This window comes from Corylus avellana, chromosome ca10, assembly GCF_901000735.1.
Source record: "Corylus avellana chromosome ca10, CavTom2PMs-1.0".
Taxonomy (NCBI): Eukaryota; Viridiplantae; Streptophyta; class Magnoliopsida; order Fagales; family Betulaceae; genus Corylus; species Corylus avellana.
In genome coordinates, this window is record NC_081550.1 from 6803208 (window position 1) to 6812055 (window position 8848).

Genomic DNA, 8848 nt, shown 5'->3' on the forward strand with positions numbered 1-8848 from the left:
GTTGGCTAAGGGTTTGAAGGGACATCCCTTAGCTGCAATTACCAAACTGTTGCCTTATGACTATACACGAGGAGAAGGAAGGGCTACTCCCGAGATGGTTGTGGACAAGCTTATCCACCATCACTTTTTGGTATGCTCCATGATTTTCTATCTTTTGGCTTTCTGATTTCCTTTTCATCTTTCTTACATATTTTCTCTTGTGTAGTCTTTGGTTCTATTAGCCGATTGGTATGATGATTTTCAGAAGGGTCTGCGGGATTACCCTTTTGAAACGGTTGAGCTTTGGGAGTTGGTCTGGAAGTTGAGTAACTGGAAGTAGGGCCGGCAATTTTGACACAACCCGCGAACACGACACGAAACAAAACAGGTATTGGGTTTGGCTTTATCGGGTTCGGGTCTTAATCGGGTCTACCCGTTTAAGATCCGGTTAATTTTGTGTCTGGCGGGTCTACTCGCTAGACACGGTTATTGTTCAGGTCTGGCGAGTCGACCTGCCAGACACGGTATTGTTCGGGTTTGGCTGGTCGACCTGCCAGACTCGATTAAAAAAAAAAAACCCATATCATCATCATTTTCATTTCCTCGCCTACACTTCAACCCTCCCCCCAAAAGGGGCACCATCCCAACCTCGTACGCGCCAGAAGCAACCACAAACCTTGAATACCTCTAATGCGCGAAGGAGAGGATGAAAGACGGCATCGGCACCCGCCGCCCATAGAAGCTCATGTTCAACCTCCGCTCCATCGGCCTGCCGGCCAGCTTCGGCGACACCATCGCTTGGGTCTGCACCAATGTGGGCTACTTCGCATGAACTACGCGATCATTGCCCTGCTAATCCTCTTTCTCAGCCTCCTTCGGCTGCATGATCAATGACAGGGTGGTGCTCATCATGTTGGCCATCTTGACGATGGTGTTCTTGATTTTGACGAGTGCCACCGTCAATATCTTGATGGCGCTCTTGATTGGTTTGGTGGTGGTGGTTTTGCACACGACTTTCAGGAAGATCGACAATTTGGCCTTGGATGAGGAGGCTGTCGGCCTGATGACTGGTATTGGTTCTGCTGCTTTGGCTAGATCTACTTCTTCTTAATTGTTTGTGCTTTTCACTTAAGTATCAACTTCTTTTTTCTCTTTGGTTGGTTTTGTATTTTTCCCCCAATTTGTTTTTTTTTTTGGTGATCACCGTGATCTAGTAAATAGAGGAAATGGGATTTTTTTTTTTTTTTTTTTTTTGAGTAGAGGAAATGGGATTTGTTTCTTTTTATTTTGGTTAATTTTGTGTCGGGTCGTGTCTACCCGATATGACTCGGTTATTTTAAACGGTTAAAATGGGTCGTGTTGGGTTACCCGACTATTTTTCGTGTTATAATCGTGTCAGACCCGATTACCCGTTTATCTAAACGGGTTGTGTTCGTGTATAGGCTAATCGTGTAATGGGTACCCGCGGGTCGTAATCTGGTCATGTCAGATAGTTGTTTTGCCAGTCCTAACCGAAAGGAGGCTTCGGGTTCTCATAGAGTTGAGCACTCAAAAGGTTCTAGTTCCGAAGTGGAGAACCTTCACCTTTTGATAGCAGCGAAGGACCAAGAGCTCCTTGAGAGCAAGCATAAGCATACTGAACTGGAAGTATGCTTCAAGGGAAGATTTGGTAATCTTCTTGGCGCTCCTCCTTGTAATACCCCGACTTTTTAAATCATTTAAAAAAAAATTTTAAACCCTTACTCAACGAGTTAATAGCCTTCTAAATCAGCCATAAACAAAAAACCTTAAGCCCTCACACTTAACCATGAAGCCTTGAAGTAAAACCCAAACCTACCATTTCTGACTGTACGTACGCCCAGGGAACCGGATGTACGCTCTTGTCTTTAGTAGAGAACTTACGTGTGGGGACCACCGGACGTACGCTCTTGTCTATTGTACTGGACGTACGCTAGGGGACCAAATTGGGCGTACTCTGCTAATAGTATGCCGTACTCTGTAAATAGTACAAGATGTACGCTAGGGGACCACACCAAACATACGCTGCTTTTTGGAAAACCCTTGGATAATACCCAGAACTTACGCTGAACCCTTTTACCCAATGTGTAATAGTACCAGACGTAAGCCCTTATAGTACCGGACGTACACTGCTTTTCAGAGGAGTTGGTGAGCGCCTTCAGCTTTTTTCCCTTATAAATACCCACCCTCTATTCGTTCCCAGAACCCATTCCCCGCCCCTAGGCCCTCTGCAAACACTTGTGAGAATATTCTTGTGAGTTTTGTGATTTGAGGAGGAAGGAAACTCGTGTGTGCGTTCTTGTCAATTTCCAAGGTAAACCCTGCCTGTTTTACATTTTCACTACTGTTTTTATTGCTTTCCTAACTGCTGTGAGTTTTCAAAGGATGTTATGTTAGGCTTTTCACTATTTTCTTTACAAACCAAGAAATATTTTTAAAAGAGTTTCGAAAGCTCCTTTGATTTCTTGTATTGCATGTTGTTGAGTTTTCTTACGTTGCATGTGTCTATTTATTAGCCTAGAAGGAGATACAGTAGCCTATAGATGTTGTAAAAGCCTTAAAACACCGTTTGAAGCCCTTAACGGATTGCCTAACTCACTGACTAAACGTACGCCCTCGGACCCGGACGTACGGCCAGGGAGCCGTGCATCTACCTTAAGCTTCATTCGCGTGTATTTTAGAGTCTAGCAAACCTTTTGTTAGATAAGGCTTAGAATCTTACTCGTATGGGTCCTCTAGTATTACGTATAACGGTGTGTTATATTCCGTTATAACAGGATTTAGCAATGTCGGAGGATTCAAGCAAGCGTACGAGGTAAGTAAACACTTACGAACTTTTTCCTTAAAAATGTTGGATATGTCAGTTGACTGACCACAAGTATGATATGAGTATGTCTACTTTTCGTAATAACTTGGTAACTACTTTATCAACTGATTAATAAGATGCATTATATGACATAGTACACATGTACGTGTGATATAATGGCCATGGGCTTACAGTATAGACTTCATTCTATGGTCAAATGTGTGTGTGTATGGGCTTTCGATCCAATGGTTTCATGACCAAGGCATAGCCATTCCTTACGGATGGTCACTGTAGGACGGACATCATTAGTGGTGTGGGCCACTTGAGATCGGACTCGGTCGTGCTACTAATGTTATGGACGGTAGATGTACAATGACTGGGATATTGGCATTGTATTATAAGTCCCTCGGGATAGTGCCAATTCTGCTGAGAATGGGTAATATTCCGGGTAGACCATACATGAGTGTTTTGACCTATAAAACATTAGTTTTTCTTACATTAAAATACTTAGGTGATTGCCGCCGGGAGTACACCACTATTTTATTAATCAAACAATACTTTTATGGTGTATTAACAGAGACAACACCTCTTTTTGAATGTTTACTAACACTACACGTTTATTTATGCTTAAATGGGCTCATTTCATACCTAATTGTGAGGTTTACTTACTAACTCGTAGACTTACGCTGTGGTGTGCTGTCGCAGGCACCCAAAAATAAAACCTATACTTCTAAAAATACATGTAGTAGTGCGAGTAAGGGTCGATCCCACGGAGAGTATTTAGCCTAATTTTATGCTACGTGAACAAGGATGGGGGGTTTTAGTATAACGAAAACAATTTTAAGAAGAATAACTAAGGAACAATTCAAATTAAAATATTGAAATCAATCAAAAGAACAAACATTGGTCTAAGTCAACATCCACCATCGGAATTTTACAACTGATCATCGATGCAAATATATATCAATTCATACTTTGAATATTCACCGTTGGAACTATTTTCCTATCTCTCCTTAGTCGCAATTAATTAGAAAACAAACAATCTAATTAACCTTAACTACTAAACAACCCAAGACAAGCGCTAATGGTTTAATCTAGTAGCAGCTTTAAGAATTAGAGAGATCGATGAAGCTAAACAACACAAGCACAAGCGGTTGCATTTAATTTTGTCGAACGTTCTTCCTAAGATCTAATAATTTATGACGCAGCAAATCATTAAATCTTAGTTGCTTCACAAATTGGAGGGATCAAACAATTACGGATTTGATGTCTAACCTAGCAGTAGATTGCAACGAATAATAAACTAGTAGGCCTCCTAGTAATTAAACGTGACAATCATAAAAATAGGCACAGAAGAACATCCAATACTCAAAGCATAAATTGTACAATAAAAACAAATTAGATCTCACAGTTTTATTGATTCCGAGGCTTCCGTTTCCTTAGACCAAGTATGAAAGTTTAGCCGCGCAAGGCCATGATTAAAACTCAAAGGAGAAGTTAGAGAAGAGGGGAGAAGATGCTCTTCTAGTCTGATGATTCCCTCTTTATACACGTTTATGCCCTATACTAGAAGCTTCCAAAATCTCCTAAAAAAATATTCTAAATATTATCCTAAAATAACAATGTCCAAATTTGACTAATTAAGGAAAATATTAAAAATAAAATAAAGTACTAATATAACTAGGAAGGTGGTATTTGCAGCTGGAATTTTCGTTCACCAGATCAAAACTTCCGCAAATAAACTGCGTCAGATCCGTATATCAGATTTGCATGCTAAGGAACATTCCAGAACGTCAACAGTGTAGATGCCGCAACTTCAAGCCCGATTTCGACCTTGATGCGGTCAGTATCTCTCAAAACTCAAAACATGAAAGTTGTAGAACTTTTTCTTGGTGTTCCATAGAATCTTGAATCATCTCAATCGGAGCTTTGATGAGAGAGTTAGGCCCAGATTACGAAGCGATGTCGAAACTGTCCAAAACCGCCCAATTAGCTTTCTTTTGCATTTAATGCCTCCATTTGCATCCTAAATCAAAATAAAAGAATAATGAGTACATTTAGGCACCAAATAAGTATAAAAGACTAAACATTAAGGGAGAAAAGTTTAACATTTTGCATTCTCATCACGCTGTTATTACCCTTTTAGGATGTTTGTCACTAAAACCCAGGAGTGACCCGGTTGCCACTACGGACTTTGCTTAAAACTTGCATGCGGTCAATAGGTTTGTTTATTACATTGTTATTAGTTGCTCCATGTCTTAATTTTAAGGAATATGCTTGTCCATTTTATGATTAGATAGTTTTCTCAGATTTATATCACCTTCTTATGCATTAACTCTGAAAATGCTTAGAGGGGCGATTCCTCATTTAGCCACAAGTTAGTTTAAATGGGGTAATTGCCAGTAACCCTACCATGTTAGCCAAGGCTAATTTTAGGGGCGTTACACTCCTACTCCGATCTATAAGACAAACAAAGTGTTAAGAGAACCCGCCTAGGTGTTTTCGACTAATCCTCTGCCGAGGGTAAAGTCAGTTGTCTTCTTGTAAGTCTGGTAGTATATTCAATAATAAATCATGTACCTTCCTCTATTGGTGTTTTCTCATCTTTATAGCTTAGTCCGCAAATAGGATAATGATGACCGGGCTAAGGATTTGGGATCGGGGCATAACTGACGGAGGAGTTGATGATTTGTCCGTTATGAACCAAGTGTAACGTCATAACAACTTAATGCGTAATCATGGATTCCATGTAACGGTTTTGGGCGTTAATGCTCTGCCCACGAATGGGGGCTTGTAACTGTTGTGGTAATGGATGCGTATCCTATGACTGGCGCTTCATCTTTATGAATGACAAATAGCTTGCTTCCGACTATATGTCGGTTATCGACTATCCGAGGATTATAATACCCAGGGATACCTGGGACAAGTTGAGCGACTGACGAGCCCGATCCTTTGGGCAAGTTTTGGGCTTTTGACAACATCCAGGCCCATACCTACATTCTTTCATGACCTGGGCCCATGGGCTCAAGTCATTTGTAAATTTGACCCATAATTTCCCACCTACATGGTAGACCAAAAGGCTTTGAACCTAAAGAAGCTAAGAAAATCTCTACCATGGAATTTACCCAAGGAGTTAATCAACCTATTGGATGGTTTCTCTTTGTGGAATCCTATGAATCCACCCTTGTAAGACCGTATAAGAGCATCCTCGATTAGGGGAAGTGGAGCATTAGAAGATCGCCAGACGGAACAAAAGGGACCGAAGAAAACATTGCTAGGAGCTTCAGAGAGCAAAGTGACACCACTGACACTAAACTTTTAAAGTATTAGTTTTAAGGGGACAATACAGTTTACCCCGTAAAGTTTTAGAGTTTTTTCAATTTTAACCCCAAAGTTCAAAAATTGGCAATCTACCCCCCTGAAGTTTCAAAAATTGGCAATTTAAACCTTCCGTTAAAAATTTCCATTAAATTGGACGAAATTTTTTTTTAAAAAGCCTGAGGGTAACAATGTAATTTCATAAATTTTCGTCCATTTAGACGGAAAAATTAAACGGAGGGTTTAAATTGCCAATTTTTGAAACTTCAGGGGGTAGATTGCCAATTTTTGAACTTTGAGGTTAAAATTGAAAAACTCCTAAAACTTCATCAGGGGGTAAACTGCATTTTCCCCTAGTTTTAAAATTAAAATTTTTAAATTCAAAATTTGAAATTAATGATGTTTCACTGTTCAAATGACACTATTTAAAAATTGTGTCTTTTGAACAGTAAAATGACATTAATTAATGATGTTTTCATAAATCCAAACGTCATTAAATGTGTATTTTTTTTTTTTTTTTGTATTTTCTTGAACACTACGTGCTTTTCTCCAATTATTTAAATGTCCTGTATTTCTTTTATGTAAACAGTGTGTTTTTTTTTTCCAAAAATCAAAAGACTCATTCGTCTTCCCATCTTCCTTCTTCTACCTTATGTCTGACCTAATATCCTAACACCTGAAACTATAGTGACAAAAAAAAAAAAAATCACGTCGGCGGTCAAGCGTGAATCCAGTCCTCTTGAAAGATATTTGCCCGTAAAGTTGATGTCCCCTCATGATCACTTGATGATTGTTTGAGGGTGGTTTTGAGAGGTTTGGGGGGAGGCACTTGACCCCTATCAACCCCCCTCCGCCCCTGAATGTACCCTTTATGAATGTTCAATGAGATGATGCTTATAAGTAGTGAACCTGTCCTTTAATATATGTATTAATACCTTACCTAAAAAACCATAATTAAAATCCAATATATACGATTAAAAAAAAAAAACCATAAAATTCGTAGTGTGTATATATATATTGGATTTTTTTTTTTTTAAAAAAAAAAGAAAAAGAAAAAGAAAATTTTGTTTATGTGATAATTGTTGGGGTTCAATCCTTACAAAAGTGGTGGATTTGGTGCTCGGAAAAGTATACTATTTTTTATCTAATATATTATTATTTTTGAGAGTGGGTTTTAGATTTAAATTTTTCTACTCAATCTCTCTTTTTCTTTTTTCTTTTTTATTTATTTATTGTCTTTCATATCATATATTATCTCTTTCTAAAACTCTTCATACGTCCTGAAAATACTACAAATTCACATAATCTAGCGAGCTAACAATTTATGAATTTCAAAGTAGCAAAAGAAAGTATACAAAAAAGATAATTATTTTTTATTATATGAGTATTTTCATTTTTCAATTCTTTGTCTTTATTTCTCATGGTTTTGTTCTTCCATTTCCAATTTTTTGTTCAAATTTACATATTCTTAAGAATATTACTTGTTATTTATTTCTTTAGGTATTATTAGTCTACTAGGTTTACCTTTTCTTATTCTATTAGGTTTACCTTTCCTTAATCTATTAGGTTACTTGCCTCTCTATAAATAGAGACCTCTGTATTCATTATTATTAATAGTGAATATACAAGATGTAGCCCATATGTCTCTCTCCGCTTCCGCTCTCTTTTCTTTCTCTTTTATATTTTAGTATTTTATATTCTATATATATTTCAACATGGTATCAGAGCACAGGTTCTGAATCACCTTAAAATTTTTTCGCGTCTAAATATTTTTCCTCCGGTGCCGCCAGTGTTATCCAGCGAATCCTTCTCTCTGATCCTCACGGTTCTCTATCTTCTCCTCGAGGTTTTCAGCGTATCACTATACCACTTCAAAGCCCGAAAGACAACCGTTCCAGAGCCACCGCACACAGCATGGTATCAGAGCCACTTTTCTTCCTGTGCTTCCTCCGGTGACCTCCCTTTTCCGTTCGTCTACGCACCAGGCACTGCTTCACTGTATGCCCTAGTGACATGTCAGCCCTACCGCTACGTCATCAGCCACTACAATGTCAACACATCAGCCACGTCAGCATCTTGACAGGGTTGACTTTTCCTTCGTTGCCAGTTGACTTTGACTTTGACCATTGAAAAAAGTTGACCAGGTGTTTACTACTCAATATTTCGTCCTGATTTCAAATGTTTTAGAGTTTTGCTTTTGGCATCTCTATATGGCAGAAAACAAGATTTTTCTCCAAATTTAGGCGTTTGTTTTATGCGGTTCAAGTTGGTTCATGCTTGTTCAATTCGGTTTCATAGCCTTTTCTTTGGCCCAGTTCAATCCGGTTCATTCTTCTTGCGGTAGGCACTCTCAGGTCAGACCAATCTTTCCTCAGGTCCATGGGTTTTCGGGCCAAAGAAGCCTCTTTCAACCGGCCCACTTATGCCTTGTCAAATGCCACAATCATCCTCTCCTAGGCCATTGATCCATTACTAGTGAGAATTTTTTGGGTCAGACCTTTCAACGGTCCAAGGGTTTCAGGCATGATTAGCCTCTTCAACCGGCCATTTTTCTCCTTACTTAGCTCAGCCGATCAAGCGAGACGGTCTACTAGTTAGATGGGTCAGACTTTAGTTCAGCCGACAAGGCGAGACGGTCCAAGGGTTACGGGCCAAACAAGCCCCTTTTAACTGGCCTTGTTTTTCTCAGCCGACTAGGCAAGCTTCTTCATTACTAGTATATGGTTT